This window comes from Perna viridis, chromosome 1, assembly GCF_037379345.1.
Source record: "Perna viridis isolate PV_CMFRI_1.1 ecotype Kerala chromosome 1, ASM3737934v1, whole genome shotgun sequence".
In the NCBI taxonomy this organism is placed as follows: Eukaryota; Metazoa; Mollusca; class Bivalvia; order Mytilida; family Mytilidae; genus Perna; species Perna viridis.
This window is the reverse complement of record NC_142445.1, coordinates 13,718,181-13,734,997: the sequence shown is the minus strand read 5'-3', so window position 1 is coordinate 13,734,997 and position 16,817 is coordinate 13,718,181. Positions and strand designations below refer to the sequence as shown.

General features: G+C 32.4%; 1 long non-coding RNA gene and 1 pseudogene across 1 annotated transcript; one reads left to right on the top strand and one right to left on the bottom strand.

The window, feature by feature from the left end:
• Positions 1-1,428: 1,428 nt before the first annotated feature.
• LOC148627346 (uncharacterized) lies at positions 1,429-3,053 on the top strand (annotated as a pseudogene).
• Positions 3,054-9,860: 6,807 nt separating this feature from the next.
• On the bottom strand, positions 9,861-13,589 carry LOC148627345 (uncharacterized). The gene is made up of 3 exons (XR_015920548.1): positions 12,904-13,589; positions 11,909-12,021; positions 9,861-11,024 (listed from the first exon to the last, which is right to left on the bottom strand). It is a non-coding gene; the product is annotated as an uncharacterized LOC148627345 (long non-coding RNA).
• Between the last annotated feature and the right edge of the window lie 3,228 nt (positions 13,590-16,817).

Sequence of the window (16,817 nt, the reverse complement as noted above, 5' to 3'; positions counted from 1 at the left end):
AGGATACTACAGACACTATGTGGTCAGCCTCATATCTTGACCCACACTTAGAAGTCGATGGTAAGGGAAAACTATTGACCAAACTTTACTACGAACGTGATGGCTTTTCATTCAGAATTGTCAACTTTTTTTTCATATGTGGCAACATCCCTTCAGCACCTGCGTATGGAGTGTTCATATCACAACTCATACGTTACACCAGAGCATGCCCCAGACTTTTTGTATCGCGCTAGACTTCCAAACGTAGGCTTCTGGTACAAGGTTATGTTGCTACTAGATTGAAGTCATCACTACAGAAGTTTTATGGCAGTCATCGTGAACTCGTTGATCATTACGGTGTATCCATCTGCGCCATAAAAACTGATTTGTTCAACGTGTTATAGTTTTCCTTCGCTCTTTCGACTACCCCGGGCTAGATTTTTTATGAGCAACTCCGCGGATGTTTCTAGAAAACCGAGGACGCTTACTCTACCGGTGCACCTGGTCCATGCTCCCAGTTTTTAGTGGAGTCCGAGTTGTTTATTTCCTTTTGTTACTTTGTATGTATAATTTTAATTATTTAATTACACTTCTAATACGCATCTGTTATGCATTGAAACCCAACAAATGTCCTAACTATTCTATTGGCCAAGATTAAACGTGTCTGTCGTCAAGGAGAAACATATATTATAATCAGTATGAAAAAGACGCAGGTAGTCCTACAACAAATAAAATTAGAGAAACTTATGTAAATATGTGTTTATTGCTCGTGTAGTTTACGATAAGGTACGAGAAGGGCCGTTTTGGTCCCCTCTTCAAATAACTATATTTTCCATGTTAAAAGGCAAGGTATAGTAGCCTTCCAAAATAACTATTTTGTCTTGTTTATGAAAATATTTGGTTGCCTAGCAACGGATTTTAATGATACTTGGGGAAAACCCTTCTTAATTTCAGATATTGGCTAGTATCAAAGGATTACGTCCTGCTATCAGAATATATGGCAACTATCTTTATGTGTAGTAATTGATTGAATTTTGTAAACGACAGAATCATCTGGTATTTTTAGTTTGTAGGTTACCAAATATAAGGTCGAGTGTAGTGCCTCAAGGTCGAAGTGGTATTACAAATTCGTTAGAATTCGTTAAAATGAAATGTACACAGTTAACCTACACTGATTGTAAAGGCAATAAAACAGATTCGGCTAAAAAAATGTCTTAAACGCTGCGATGGTGTAAGTACTAGAAAATTAATTTCATCAATTGTTGCCATTTTAATACGATGTTTTGTACGAATATATTCTTTTAAGAATATAGTTTACCTCAACAGCATGTACAGTCTAGAGAATATGTGACCATTAATCAGTTTCTACCATAAATTAATCAATTGTTAAAATTAAATTCTATCCAATTTAAGTTAATAACCGTTTCATCCTTCAATGAACTGAACAAAATGAATATAACGAGAATCAAAATGGTAAGAGGCTATACATTCCTGACTTGAGATAGGTGCAGTATATTGCGGTATGTCATTACCTAGCTTAAACTTTTCTGTAAATCTTTATTTGTCAGGTCTCTATGTCTCTTTAAATTTGTCGAATGTCGACAACATGGCAAGCAAAACCAGTTTTGATTACCGCTCAAACCTTGGTTCCCTTGAATACTCTTTGATTTAAGTTGTAAAGCTGAGAACCCTGCCTTTGTATGTGTTAGAGATTAAATGTTCTTTATTGCATATGTTCACGTTGGTGTCTTTGGAATTTAAGCTATTTGACGCTTTGGCATTTTTGGTTGATATTTTGTAATCTCTACTCTTTTCAGTCAAGACAATGCTAGAATTGTAAAGAATTATAGAACTTTCTTGTTCTGAAATCTTGTTGTCCTATTCAAATGAACATCAGTCGAAACTATTTATTTCTGAACCTAGGCAGCATTAGTTTACGATTGATAAAACCGAGTGGATATACATCATAAGTGACCCCCAGTATGGCCTGTATGTATTGCTGCTTCAATTGAATAACCGACAAAAAATAGATAAACTTATATTTCTCATCCTTTTTAGTTTGTGACCTTTATCGACCTTTTTGGAATTGTATGCACCACATTTGTGCTATCAATTAAGAACTTGAAGGGGTCAAAGTTCATAAGACGGCAGAGGTCCAAAACTGAACTGTCGATAAATATACATATAAGCAAACAATAGAGTTAGAAGAATATTTACTTGATAACTCTCAAAATAAAGAAAGTGAAATAGATATGAAGGAATCAAGGAATTTATTAAGAGGGTATTGGCATTTAAGGAACGAATTGAACAAGTTTTCACCAAGAGAGAGGCAAGAGTATAAGGGTGAAATCGATATAGAAACTTGTATACAAAGCTGTCATAAAATTTTAATGGAGGGCCTTATGGATGACTGTAAAACACAGCTTAGCAAATTCAGTACACTCCCGCGATCAGCATATTTTGATAATGTTTTTTTTCTGTACCCATCGTTTGCATCGGAAGAAATAGCCTTTGATGCTGTAGATACTTTAATAATACAATATAATTCGATGGTAGACAAAATTTCAAAACTAAAGGAAAAACAAGAAAAAGTTGAGATGACCTTGAAATGTGCATCATTACTGCTGTTTGGATTTTTGACACTCCATCTATTTGCTGATGGTAATGGCCGTCTAGCGCGACTTCTATGTAGTCATTGTTTATCCAACTTTTGTCCTTTTCAAACCGCTATTTTCAATGTTTTTTCGCCCTCATCACGTGATGATTACGTAAGAGCTTTAGTAAATGGAAGACAAAATCTTTCACTACAACTGGAAGCACATACTTCCTCGGCTAGTGCAAAGGAAGAAGTAATCAAAATTCTAAAGCAAGGCCCTTCAGAGGTTTGTTCTCTCTTAATTTAGTGCAATTGGTTTTCGTGGAGATTTTTTTTGACAAGTTTGGGAGTGAAAAATATAGAATTGTTTGATTTTGAAAATGTTAACCGTCATAACCAACAGGAAATTTGTGTTGATGAACTGCAAACCTCGTCGTTGAAATAACTTTATAAGTTAAACATATAAATGAATGTTATTAAAGAATCTACTTTCACTTGTTTCTTTTAAAATAGATAGTTTCCTCCCCCCGGGACTGTTTCAAGCATTTATTTACAATAGAAACCACATAGCTGAATCAGGAATGAATGTTGTTTGCTTATATGTATATTTATCGACAGTTCAGTTTTGGACCTCTGCCGTCTTATGAACTTTGACCTCTTCAAGTTCTTAATTGATAGCACAAATGTGGTGCATACAATTCCAAAAAGGTCGATAAAGGTCACAAACTAAAAAGGATGAGAAATATAAGTTTATCTATTTTTTGTCGGTTATTCAATTGAAGCAGCAATACATACAGGCCATACTGGGGGTCACTTATGATGTATATCCACTCGGTTTTATCAATCGTAAACTAATGCTGCCTAGGTTCAGAAATAAATAGTTTCGACTGATGTTCATTTGAATAGGACAACAAGATTTCAGAACAAGAAAGTTCTATAATTCTTTACAATTCTAGCATTGTCTTGACTGAAAAGAGTAGAGATTACAAAATATCAACCAAAAATGCCAAAGCGTCAAATAGCTTAAATTCCAAAGACACCAACGTGAACATATGCAATAAAGAACATTTAATCGCTAACACATACAAAGGCAGGGTTCTCAGCTTTACAACTTAAATCAAAGAGTATTCAAGGGAACCAAGGTTTGAGCGGTAATCAAAACTGGTTTTGCTTGCCATGTTGTCGACATTCGACAAATTTAAAGAGACATAGAGACCTGACAAATAAAGATTTACAGAAAAGTTTAAGCTAGGTAATGACATACCGCAATATACTGCACCTATCTCAAGTCAGGAATGTATAGCCTCTTACCATTTTGATTCTCGTTATATTCATTTTGTTCAGTTCATTGAAGGATGAAACGGTTATTAACTTAAATTGGATAGAATTTAATTTTAACAATTGATTAATTTATGGTAGAAACTGATTAATGGTCACATATTCTCTAGACTGTACATGCTGTTGAGGTAAACTATATTCTTAAAAGAATATATTCGTACAAAACATCGTATTAAAATGGCAACAATTGATGAAATTAATTTTCTAGTACTTACACCATCGCAGCGTTTAAGACATTTTTTTAGCCGAATCTGTTTTATTGCCTTTACAATCAGTGTAGGTTAACTGTGTACATTTCATTTTAACGAATTCTAACGAATTTGTAATACCACTTCGACCTTGAGGCACTACACTCGACCTTATATTTGGTAACCTACAAACTAAAAATACCAGATGATTCTGTCGTTTACAAAATTCAATCAATTACTACACATAAAGATAGTTGCCATATATTCTGATAGCAGGACGTAATCCTTTGATACTAGCCAATATCTGAAATTAAGAAGGGTTTTCCCCAAGTATCATTAAAATCCGTTGCTAGGCAACCAAATATTTTCATAAACAAGACAAAATAGTTATTTTGGAAGGCTACTATACCTTGCCTTTTAACATGGAAAATATAGTTATTTGAAGAGGGGACCAAAACGGCCCTTCTCGTACCTTATCGTAAACTACACGAGCAATAAATACATATTTACATAAGTTTCTCTAATTTTATTTGTTGTAGGACTACCTGCGTCTTTTTCATACTGATTATAATATATGTTTCTCCTTGACGACAGACACGTTTAATCTTGGCCAATAGAATAGTTAGGACATTTGTTGGGTTTCAATGCATAACAGATGCGTATTAGAAGTGTAATTAAATAATTAAAATTATACATACAAAGTAACAAAAGGAAATAAACAACTCGGACTCCACTAAAAACTGGGAGCATGGACCAGGTGCACCGGTAGAGTAAGCGTCCTCGGTTTTCTAGAAACATCCGCGGAGTTGCTCATAAAAAATCTAGCCCGGGGTAGTCGAAAGAGCAAAGGAAAACTATAACACGTTGAACAAATCAGTTTTTATGGCGCAGATGGATACACCGTAATGATCAACGAGTTCACGATGACTACCATAAAACTTCTGTAGTGATGACTTCAATCTAGTAGCAACATAACCTTGTACCAGAAGCCTACGTTTGGAAGTCTAGCGCGATACAAAAAGTCTGGGGCATGCTCTGGTGTAACGTATGAGTTGTGATATGAACACTCCATACGCAGGTGCTGAAGGGATGTTGCCACATATGAAAAAAAAGTTGACAATTCTGAATGAAAAGCCATCACGTTCGTAGTAAAGTTTGGTCAATAGTTTTCCCTTACCATCGACTTCTAAGTGTGGGTCAAGATATGAGGCTGACCACATAGTGTCTGTAGTATCCTTTATCTCAAGTTCTTTGGGGCTGATGCGATGTATCAAAATTAAGATAATAAGTCATCTACATAGCGGAAAATGAGATTAAAGGATCTTGCTAAAGGATATTCTTTCTTTCGGATAGGATCAGCTATAAAGTCAGCCTCATAAGACTGAAGGGATAGGTCAGCAAGTAGAGGGGCACAATTTGTTCCCATAGGAATGCCGGCCGTTTGTTGAAAAACGCCTCCACCACACTGGACAAATATGTTGACGATAAAAAATGCCAGCATTTTGTAAACATCTTTTTCTGTATATTCGGAAAATTATTTGGAATTATTGCCTCCAAAGTATTAGAAATCTCTACCAAGAACTATATATTTGTACCCAGTCTAAAGTATAAAGAATGTAGAATTCCAGCGTTTTTTATTGACAAATTTGATAGAAGCTATAATAATTAGAAATTCTTTTTTTAAATAATAATAATCGAGCTGCAAGATTTCACAATAGGTATGTAGCTTACCGTCAGCCATTTTGTAAATGTACAAAGTGTACAGAATTTCAGTAATTGTATGCGTACATTGGAAATCTATCGATTTGTGATTTCAAATATTGAAAGAATACAGAAAATTTCCCATTTAATGGTATATGGATGAATGGAGAATGCGGATTGGGGATGGGTATTGTGTATAGGGAGGTGGAGAATTTGAATGGAAAGGAAGAGAAATTGAATGGGAAAGTATTCATTAATATGAAATTACAAATGATAATTTAAACGTTGAAATATAAAATAACTGATAAAAAATATGCAATGGGGATTTCATGAGGGTGGGGGGTTTCTATGGGGGCGGGGTGGGTTTAAGGACAATTGGGAATGGGAAGATTGTAAATGGTGTAAATGACAAGTTTATACCATTCAAGAGCTGGATGGTCTTTGTTTGCTTAATGGCTCTTTTTTTAGATTGAGTTAATATATCAATAACTACAAATATATTTCAAAGAGACGGGTAGGGATATTTTGTTTTATTTTATTTCAAAGTTTGCAATCTGTGTTTTTAATACATTAATCTCACACTAATACCAACTTTATCAAAGCAAATAAAGAACGATAACTCTTGCAGAGTTTTAACTTCATGTACTTTATCTCAAAATGGAAATAAAAATCTTAGGCTGGCTGTGTAATCTGTAACTGATTCTTAATAGACCAGTTCCAATTTCAACACAAATCTAGCTAGCTTAGTGAGTGATTTATATAGCTCTCTTGGTAGAAATCTGTTTTACATTATACCAATTTGTCCTACTTAACTAATAATTGGAGTATCATATACTTTTACTTAAAAAAAAAAACCAAAACAACTTTTAATTTTAAACTTGTTATAAAAACAAAAGTAAAGTGATTGCACTTAAAATTGAAATTGGCTAGGCAAATAAGTCTTTCTATAATAAACTATTAATATGTCTTGCATAGTTTACCAAGGTAAAAAATCGAAAGAGTACTGAGTAATAACAGCTGGCTGTTTAAATGAAGCCCATCTGCACAAAACTTCTCCTGTTGTGCCTCCTTTGTCTTAAAGCTTGAAAAGTGCCAAAATGCTCCATTTACTTGATAATCTGAAAACTTTTAAAATATAAGTTTATCGCTTGTCTACAACAATTTAACTGCAGAAAGAGTATTTGTACTTCTGAAAAGCTGGATCCTGTTTAATACTTGGAAAATTGCCATATGGTTAACCTAATGCGTTAATAAGAAATTACTATCAGTAATCCCTTTTACAAGGTCATGAACCTAAAGCTTACATACAACATTAGAGCTAATCTGAGAAAAAAATTCTATTTGTTTTGTTTTCCTTAAGGATACTCACTGCTTTGTTTAAAGATTATAAGGATTTTAGAGGATTGTAAAATCTGTTAAGATCTTTTTAGGCTAGAATGTAAAAAAAAATGATGGGTCAGTGTGCTTCTTTTTGAAACATAAGCCTTGGAAAATTTCACATGATTTTCCATAGGTTTTGTCTTAAAAGGCTTTATACGCAGAAGAAATAACAAGAATTTCATAAAAAAAAATGTCGAAATATTATGTTAAGATCAAATTATGAAAATAAAAGTGGGGATCACTAAGTAAAAAATATCAATGCAATGAAATGGGTAGAGGAGTACAACAATCTGACAAAAAAATTGCTGGACATGAGCAGTGAACATCTTTATAATGCTATGTCATGTCATATGATGTGTTAATTCACAATTTATTATATTGTTTTCTTAGCATTATGATTCAATGTAGGTACTTATCTCCAAGTGCAATTGATTTTTATACACCGTATATTAATAAAAACAAATATTATTGAAGAATCCTTTATTGCTCTAACTTGCTTGTAACTTGTAATTTTTTTACTCTTTAAGTTATACAACTTAACTTATAAAGAGTAATCAAGGGAACCAAGGTTATAGCGGTAATCAAAAGAACGTAATCCAGGGACAAAGACCAGACATGGAAAACAGACATACACAACAAAGAATATAAAGTAACTAAAATCATACATACAAAGTAACAAAAGTAAATGAGCAACTCGGAAGAAAATGATTATATTCTGTACCATAAAGACTTATAGTTCATACGTATTTTGTTATGGTCTTCTAACTTGTTATATTTAATATATTCTATTTTGTCAGGTTACTTATGTATGAATATTTTGAGTGATTATCAACATTTGACTCTTGTAGTTCAATCCGTCATATTTTTTAAGTTAGTAAGATTTTTGTCATTAGATCTGGATGTTGGAAATATTGATAAATGGTATACATGTTAGTTTTACTGGCTTTCATATACAACTTGGCACTCCTTACTGTGTTAAAATATCATATTATACCAAAGTGATTGAGATGAACATCATCAAAACATTAAAATCTGTTGATTGTCATAAACACTTGTGATACCTTGATATCTGTATATTCTTGCAGTTTTTCATCTTGCATTTATCTGTATGTACATGTACTTAATTTACTCAAAATGAACATTGAAAGCTAAATGAATCTGCTATAATACGACATAAATTTTATTGTTACATTTATTCATTAATATATATTTATATGAAATCAAAATTGTTAACAAAAATTGCTTCCTTCTGTTAATTTAAATTATAATCCAAATTATAACCGGGTAAAACTGTTCAGCATGATGAGATCTACCTGTGGTCATTTCGTTATTTTCATATGTTAAGCCTTGTACTGATCCTTATGATCAGTTCCATCAAAGTCATCGTAGGCCAAAATTATTAGTAAACTTCTTGATAAATGTATTGCCATTGAAAGACAAAATTTAACCAGGTGAGAGATGCAAGCTCCTGGGAGCCTCTTGTTATGTTTGTCATAGAGCTTGAGGTCGACACATTGACAGAAACTTCTTTTCTAGTGTTAGAAACATCAGTAGCTGTGGAATGAACGCCATGTTGATTAGTCTGTGACACAACATTAATGTCAATTGCCTGGTTAGCGTACGATGGCACTGTAGCACCACAGTTCCGAAAATCCATCTGACTGACTTGATTATAAAATCCAAATAGAGGCGAACATGCTTAGGATTCTTTAAGGGGGTTTATCTTTAATCTACTATAAGTAAACAGCTTGATAGTAAAAATTGATATTGCTTTATCAGGTAATATGCTCAATAATTGTAAACTACAATTTCTAATATAATTGAAGATTTATGAATGCACGAAGCCGGACTTGTCGCCAAGTTCTGAGAAAGTTTGTGTTCTGTGATTCAGAATCATCTTTTTTTTTCAAACTACAAAAAAGATGAAAGGAACAGTTTTTAATTCAATGCAATTGATGTATGTTCTTTTGTGAATTTTGTATTATTTTTTTTTCTGTTTATGAATGTGCACAAAGCCAGGTTCTGAGAGATTTTGTACTTGATTAGGACCATCTTTTCTTCAATCCACAAACAAGATGAAATGAACAGTTAATAATTGAATACAATTGATATATGTCCCTTTATGAAATTTCTGTTTGTGAATGTGCATGAAGCCTGGGTTGTGATTTCTAATAAAAGTATTTAAGAGAAACCAGTGGAGTAATTTACTTGTTAATTGTTTTATATACATGTATTATATTTGATTTATAACAGAAAAAGTTTCTTTGATGGAATATTGGTTGATATGTATTTTCTTTTGAACATTTTGGATTGCTTTACAAAGAAATAAGTGTTGAAAGATGTTTTGAAATAATAAAAAAGGATATTTGGACTAAACAGAAATTTGATCGTTGTAGTCTTTGATTTACTGCTCAAAGTATATGATATTGGAAAAGTCATGAACTTCAAGAACTCTATATGTAATTATTGTAATATTGTTAATAATAATTGTGGATAAATGGATTTAATACGTTATTCAGTTTATGATGCAATAAATTGTATTTGATTTTATATTAGTATTGATAACATTACTTTATATTTTATATACAAAATATACATTCTGCCTACCTATTCTGATGCCATGATTATTATATGAACAGTTTTTTTTCTTCAGTAATTCTGAAATTAATGCATTTGTATACATTATTTCAATCACAATGTGTATACAAATGTAGAATTTTAATGTAAAAATAGCTGTGAGTTAACTTTTTAGCCCGTGTACTACCATCACATACATTATAGTAACTGCTGTGCTTTACAGAACTTGCATTTTTCATTTATTTATTTATTTTTGTAATACATGAACTATTATGTGGTGAATATAATGTAAATAATATTATAGTACTGTTAAAATTGGGATGTTCATTTATGATTGTTATTGTAAGCAGTACAGTTCAAGTGGAACATGTCATCTTAAGTCCATTTAAGTCTTTTGTAACTGTGCATTTCTCCAATCATCTAATGAACACTGTGAAACTTGAGACCTGCTTTGCCTAGACGCCATTGTTTCACCGCAATTAAGTTCTGAAACAGCAAATTTCTCTTATTGTCGAAGAAACTATTATGCAACAAATAATTAGTCAAACGACGAGTAAATTGTCATGCTTTCAAGATGGAGTAATTCATAATTTAAACTAAAACAAGTTTTCCGTGAAAAAACTAAGTTCATTTTGGTTGTAGCGCTACTGCAACATTTTTATGAAGTATTGTTACTGATGAAAATAAGAGTTTCATTACTTCTATCAACTTACTAGATATATGGAATTATACTGGTTTTATATTTGATTTGTTATCATAAACTCAGATGTTTTAATGATTTTGAATATTTACAATTTTTTTTTCAAAAAGTTATAAAAAAAATCCACAAAGATCATTTAGCTGCTGATCCTACTTGCCATCTCCCTTTCATATAGAGAATAATATTCTAGTCTTATCATCTTCATATGTTTTACCAACTTTCCCATTATTTGACAGTTGACTCTTACAAGAAGAATGAAAATATTCAAGTTGTTTTGTCTTTAAATAAATCTGTGATCAGTTTTTTTCTTTCCAACTGATGAATCGCAGCCTCTCTTTTCTTCGTCTTCTGTTTGACAGAAGTGTACATCTGCACAATAAAAAAGACGCGATCCTAATGTATATGTACTATTTTTTACAGTAAGACCAAATGACACTTTTATTTTGTGATATGTTATTTTTAGTCAAAGGGCGTTTCAGTAGCATCCAAACTACCATGTATTCTTAAATCTCATTCAGTGCCATAAAATACTGCACTTCATTTTGAAGGACTCAGTGTCAAGCTCCTGAAATTGGAAATAGGAAAATATAAATTGTTGGAAATGTTAACATCTGAAAATATCTTCCTGTATTTGCATTTATAAATAATAATCACTAGAATTATTGACACCCTGTCATTTTTAACAGATCTGTTGTACATGTACGATAAAAATTGCAAATGAAGTTATAATACTCCAGTTACTGTCACTTATACATGTGGCTCCAACCCAGTAATGTTTCATACTGATATTGGTTAAAACTCCACGTGGAACTGGGTAACTGTAGAATAATGTTAACTGATAAGGGGTACCAAAGTCTTCCTTTAGTACTGGTAAAGTGTCCATAGTAATAGTTTTTAAAATAACTAAACGATCTAGATCATTCTTAGTTCAAGTATATAAGGATATCTTAAAAGCTAAATATAGACTTTTATATACAAAATAAATGAGTTACACAATTGTTCAATTTCAACTGTAGTATCATAATGATAATGTTTTATATCTTAAACTCATATATATTTTGTTCCGTACGATTTCTGACGAAGCCTGACTTGTCTCGAAGTTCTAAGGATAGAACGACTATATTGTAAATCTTTTCTGCAGTCATGTTTAATAGCAGGTCTTATTTCCATAAGCAAATGTTAACTAGTCATGAAAGCATGTGAACATTTTCATTATGTTGAGTTTATATGGAAATGTTATTTGAAAACCACTTCGGGAATGTAATAAGAGATTACATGTACATGTAATGAAGTATATGCTACTACATGTAATATGGTTTTTGAATTGTTAACTGTTCATAATGTACTTTCGCCTTCTTCATAATATTCGCACTTCAGTTGATATGTGTATTTTGTTCTTAGAATAAAAAAAATTGATCACTCTGATTTGTTTAAGATTATCCTGCTTACGTCGCCTTTATATGAAAATCCACTTAAAGCCCATGTTGTGGTAGGTTACGTGTTATGTATCAGAGATATCAATCGATAGGGGACGAAGTCCGTGTACGGTATATACCACAAATCTAAAATATAACATAAGAAGTACTGAAACCCTGATTTCAGTCTTACAGGGAGTAATATCCAGTGTAACTGTCCACAATTTATGGATTAAATACTGGCCAAATAACCAAATAGTTCTGAAAGAAAAAAACAAACTGAATGTAGAGTAAGGTAGTTTCATATCTTAACTTATGGAAGGACTCGTTTGTTATCATCCATACCTTAATTAAATCTTCCTCCTTTTACATCTCGGCGAGTCTAATAGATTAAGTCATATAAGTTGATATCTAGTACTCAGACGTGTTGAAATCAATACACCAAATGGCATAATATACCTAAAGGTACCAGTATCGTATTGCATATCCCTGAGCAGGTGTACGTCAAAACATGGATGCTATAAAAATATAGTGCATTTTCTTTTTGCCTCTCTACAAACTAATATTTTGTCAAAAGATATGAACAATGACTTATAAGATAGAGCAAACATCACACTGTAAGATGAAGAACTTTTTTAAAAGAAAATCTAACATAATATCATAAAAATGTTCCACTGAAAAGGTTGGTTTGGTGAGTGCAAAACGAAAGTGAAAGTAGGGAAAATGGCTATTTATAGTTTGAGACTACTTTTCTATCCGATCTTCGTGGACTCACCCTATTTTCTTTGCGGGAAATTATTTTTTCACATGTCCTTAGAAATGCTACATAAGTGAAAGTTTTATTGAATCAATTTACATATTTTTTTAAAAATCCTAAAAATATGCACTTCACTATAGAAGTCTATGGGAAAATTAATACGATACTGAGACCTAAACCATATTTAATAAAAAAAAATTGAATAGGTCTGCAATAGACATGTTTTCACAAAAAATCCATACATAAAGAAAGACAAAAGATATTTCACTTACAGTTTTGTAGCGTGGGTTTCTGTATTGTTTTCCTATAAATGACTTGCAATGGAAACAGCTAGTATTTTCTGATATAAATATTGATACCAAATGTAGAAATGGTGGGAAATCCTTTTACAAGATAGCATCAGGAACACTAAAATTTACAATACACAAACGTAAAGAAATAGAAAGTTACACACAGAAGAAATCACTTAAAAAAATAAAGATCTTTATGAAATTGAAAATGATGTGTCGTTTAATCATTCAGTATGTGTCGGTAGAAACATGTTTTCTGGACGATAAATTTGTTCTACAATGTACAAGTTTAAAACAAAAGGAAAGCTGGGATAAGTTTTGGTTTTGGTTGTTACTTAACTGTAAGGAATAAGGGACCAAAACAAGCATTTTCAAGACATCCAATCAATAATTTTATTAAAAGTGTATATATTTCTTTGACATTGTACCTCAAGGTGCCATTCAAAAACATCTACTGGAGTTTGCAGATCGAGCGTTAAATTTACATTACCACGGATTTTACCTAATGGTACATAGATATTAAAGCCAGGACCCACACACAATTTTCTCACAAAAAATCCAAACAAAAGACAAAACAAAATAAAAATAAAAAAAGAAGAAGCAAAAACCCCCTAAAAATAAAATAAAACAAGTTTTAAGTTGTGCTTAAAAGCAAGTCACATACAAGTCCCCTCACGCTTCACAGAATCAAAAACTTTAAATTCAATGTACAATGTCAAGCCTATATACCACGTTTTATAAAATTTAGATGAAATTTACACTGTTTTCCAGTGGGGCAAATTATTTTAGATGGCGGCCATTTTAAATGGCAGCCATCTACAATAATCCAAAATATGAAACTCATTCACACTTAGATGGTTTTATATATCCTTCAAATCTGATGAATATATTACAAGTAATTTTTCAGGTAAGATAAGCTATTTCAAGTAGTATGATCATGTTAAGAGTTCAGTTCGCATCATATGTGACTGATGTGGAGAATTAAGGTAAGAAAATGGTATTTCACAGAGTATTGTTATCTTCGGAATTGTATAATGGCTATTTAAAGGAGGACTGTACGCATCAATTGTCATTAGCATTAATGAATTTGGGAAGGAAAATCATATTTCAAGTACTTAAGTTCATATTAAGAAAACGGTCGGCGTCTTAAGTTATGGGCATGGATGATTTTAGCGGGAATACCTAATTTGAAACAGTTTGGCCATGTTAGGCTTAAAATACTCAGATGATGTGATAAACATCCATTTTTGGGTAGATCTCCGTCATACATGCATGTCAGGGGTACGGTTTGCGTCAGATATGATGATCATATACGGTATTGGTAGGTAAATGTTATTTCGAGTCATAAGGTCATATCAAAACTTAAGTACGAATCATACGTGATGAGCATGTATGATTTAGGTAGGAAAGTGGTATTTCAAGTAATATTGTCATACTTACGCTTCATATCAAATCATATGAGATGTGCATGTACGATTCCAGTAAGAACTTGATTTTTCAAGTAGTATGATCATGTTAAGAGTTCTGTTCGCATCATATATGATTGGTATGGAAAATTAAGATACGGAAGGGGTATTTCACACAGTATTATTATTTTTGAAATTGTATATTGGCTATTGAAGGGTGAACAGTACCCATTAATTGTCATGATCATTAATGACTTTGGGTAGGAAAATGATTTTTCAAGTACTTTGGCCATGTTAAAAAACAGTTGGCATTTTAAGTTATGGGCATGTATAATTTTAGCAAGAATAAGTTATTTAAAACCGCTTGGCCATGTTAGGCGTACAATTCCTATATGATGTGATGAGCATGCATTTTTGGGTAGTTTTTCTGTCATACGGGCATGTCAGGGGTACGCTTTCCTTCGGATGTGATGATCATGTATGTTATTGGTAGGAAAATGTTATATCGAGTCGTAAGGTCATATTAAGAATACAGTACGAATCAGATGTAATAAGCAAGTATCATTTAGGTAGGAAAGTGCTATTTGAAGTAGTATGGTCATATTTAGGGTACATATCAAATCTGATGTGAACAGCATATATGATTCTGTTAAGAATGTGCTATTTGAAGTAGTATGATCATGTTAAGAGTTCAGTTCGCATCATATGTGATTGGTATGGAGAATTAAGGTACGAAATTGGTATTTCCCACAGTATTGGTATCTTTGGAATTGTATAATGGCTATTTAAGTGAGAACAGTATGCATCAATTGTGATGAGCATTATTGATTTTGGGTAGGAAAATGATATTTCAAGTACTTTGGCCGTATTAAGAAAACGTTTGGCATCTTAAGTTATCGGCTTATATGATTTTAGTAGGAATAAGTTATTTGAAACAGTTTGGCCATGTTAGGCATACACTTCTTATATGTGATAAGCATGCATTTGTGGGTAGTGTTTCTGTCATACGTGCATGTCAGGGGTACGATTTGCGTCAGATGTGATGATCCTGTACGTTATTGGCAGGAAAATGTTATTTCGAGTCGTAAGGTCATATTAAGAATATAGTACGAATCAGATAAGATGACACTTTATGATTTAGGTAGGAAAGTGCTATTTCAAGTAGTATCGTCATATTTAGGGTACATATCAAATCTGATGTGACAGGCCTTTTTTATTCTGGTAAGAATATGCCATTTGATATAGTTTGATCATGTTAAGAGTACAGTTCGCATCATATGTGATTGGTATGGAGAATTAATTTACAAAATGGTATTTCACACAGTATTGCTATCTTTGGAATTGTATAATGGCTATTTTAGTGAGATCTCTACGCATCAATTGTCATGAGAATTATTGATTTTGGTAAGGAAAATAATATTTCAAGTACTTTGACCATGTTAAGAAAACGGTTGGCGTCTTAAATTATGGGCACGAATGATTTTAGCAGGAATGATTTATTTGAAACAGTTTGGCCATGATAGCCGTACAATTCTTTTATGATGTGATAAGCATGCATTTTTGGGTAGTTTTTCTGTCATACGGGCATATCAGGGGTACCGCTTCTGTCAGATGTGATGATCATGTATGTTATTGGTAGGAAATTGTTATTTCGAGTCGTAAGGTCATATTAAGAATATTAAGAATACAGTACGAATTAGATATGATGAGCATGTATGATTTAGGTAGGAAAATGCTATTTGAATTAGTATGGTCCAATTTAGGATACATATCAAATCAGATTTGATGAGCATGTATGATTCTGGTACGAATGTGCTATTTCAAGTAGTATGATCATGTTAAGAGTACAGTTCGCATCATATGTTATTGGTATGGAGAATTAAGGTACGAAAATGGTATTTCCCACAGTATTGGTATCTTTGGAATTGTATAATGGCTATTTAAGTGAGAAGAGTATGATGAATTAGATATGATGAGCATGTATGATCTAGGTAGGAAAGTGCTATTTGAAGTAGCATGGTCAAATTTAGGATACATATCAAATCAGATTTGACGAGCATGTATGATTCTGGTACGAATGTGCTATTTCAAGTAGTATGATCATGTTAAGAGTACAGTTCGCATCATATGTTATTGGTATGGAGAATTAAGGTACGAAAATGGTATTTCACAGAGTATTGCTATCTTTGTCTGTCATACAGACATGTCAGGGGTACCGTTTCCGTCAGATGTAATGATCATGTAAATTGTTTGTAGGAAAGTGTTATTTCAAGTCGTGAGGTCATATGAACAGTACAGTAGGAATCAGATGTTAAAAGTTCAGTTCGCATCATATGTGATTGGTATGGAGAATTAAGGTACGAAAATGGTATTTCACAGAGTATTGCTGTCTTTGGAATTGTATAATGGCTATTTAAGTGAGGACAGTACGAATCAATTGTCATGAGCATTAATGATTTAGGGTAGGAAAATGATATTTCAAGTACTTTG